Genomic DNA, 1,820 nt, shown 5'->3' with positions numbered 1-1,820 from the left:
ATGGGCTCAAGTATAGCAAGGATCATGGAGCTGGCGTGGGATCGGGCAATGTTTCATTCTGCTGTGCATGGAATCACTATGAGTCAGAAATGACTCGACGGCACCTAACAACAACAACAATTTTCCATTGACTTTAGTCATAGGGTGTGGTAGTACTAAGAGACTTCCTAAAGAATCTCCTGTATTCCATACATATTCTTCTTTACCTCCATTATGTAATGTCAATCCAATTTCCCCTTGGTAATCAGGATCTATCACACCAGATAGTACAGTAATGCCCTTATTTGTCTGTTGATCCAGAGACATGAGGAAGCCAAAATGGCCAGGTGGCATTCTTAATTTCCAGCTCAACGCAATCAGTATTGTCTCCAGGTGGGAGTCATCCTCCCTTTGGGACTAAGATCTCCTGACCTGCAGAGCATAGGGTAGCAGGGACAGGAGGCAAAAAATTTTTTGAGTGGGTCACTAGGGGTAATAGTGACTGGTACCACTCCCATTTCCACCCCTTGGCTCCTAGACCCATGAATCCTGGCTATTGAAGAAACAGCACCATCTCTTGTACTCTGGTTTAGACCATTTACAGCCTCCTGGAGAACACTGCCCCAACCCTTCAAGGTATTGTCACCTAGATGGTGCTGTAACTGTGTTTTTAGTAAACCATTCCTTTGTTCTATCAAGCCCACTGCTTCAGGATGATGGGGAACATGGCAAGACCAGTGAATTCCACGAGCATAGGCCCATTGCCACACTTCATTTGTTGTGAGTGAGTCCTTTAATCTGAAGCAATGCTGTGTGGGATACCATGACGGTGGATAAGGCATTCTGTAAGTCCATGGATGGTAGTTTTGGCAGAAGCATTGTATGCAGGGAAGGCAAATCCATATCCAGAGTAAGTATCTATTCCAGTAAGAACAAAACGCTGTCCTTTCCATGATGGAAGTGGTCCAATGTAATCAACCTGCCACCAGGTTGCTGGCTGATCACCCCAATGAATGGTTCCATATCGCAGACTCAGTGTTGGTCTCTGCTGCTGGCAGATTGGGCACACAGCAGTGGTGGTAGCCAAATCAGCCTTGGTAAGTGGAATTCCATGTTGCTGAGCCCATGCATAACCTCCATTCCTGCCACCATGGCCACTTTGTTCATAGCTCACTGAGCAATGACAAGAGTAGCTGGGGAAAAAGGATGGATGGTTTCCATTGAACGTATCATCCTATCCACCTGACTGTTAAAGTCCTCCTCTACCAAGGTCTCCTTTTGGTAGGCATACACATGAGACACAAATATCTTTACTCTTTTGGCCCATTGAGAGATCTATCCACATACCTCTTCCCCATATATCCTTGTCACAAATTTTCCAATCATGCCCCTTCCAAATCCCAGACCATCCAGCCAAGCTATTGGCCACCATCCATGAATCCATATATAATTTTACGTCTGGCCATTTCTTGTTCCATGCAAAGTGAACAGCCAGATGTGTGGCTCAAAGTTCTGCCCATTGAGAGGATTTCCCTTCACCACTGTCCTTCAAGGAAGTGCCAGAAAGGGGCTGTAGTGCCACTGTTGTCCACTTTTGAGTGGCGCCTGCATATTGCACAGAACTATCTGTAAGCCAGGCACAAGTTTTCTCTTCTTCAGTCAACTGATCATAAGGAACTCCCCATAGGTCATAAGTGCAGACTGGGAGAAGGAAGGTAATGTAACTGGAGTGGAGACCCTAGGCATTTGGGCCACTTCCTCATAAAACTTACTTGTGCTTTCAGGTCCTGCTCAACCCTAATCTCTGATATACCACTTCCATTTAATGATGGAGTGCTGCT

At 45.8% G+C, this 1,820-nt stretch overlaps 1 protein-coding gene across 1 annotated transcript in view; it reads left to right on the top strand.

The window, feature by feature from the left end:
- CD209 (CD209 molecule) overlaps positions 1-1,820 on the top strand; it is a 16,106-nt gene that overhangs the window by 13,755 nt on the left and 531 nt on the right. The gene's annotated exons all lie outside the window — the stretch shown is intronic.

Source organism: Orycteropus afer, unplaced genomic scaffold, assembly GCF_000298275.1.
Source record: "Orycteropus afer afer isolate SDZICR_OR568_19922 unplaced genomic scaffold, OryAfe1.0 scaffold00405, whole genome shotgun sequence".
NCBI classification, from domain to species: domain Eukaryota; kingdom Metazoa; phylum Chordata; class Mammalia; order Tubulidentata; family Orycteropodidae; genus Orycteropus; species Orycteropus afer.
Note: the sequence above shows the minus strand (reverse complement) of the source record. Positions and strands in the feature narration are given on the sequence as shown.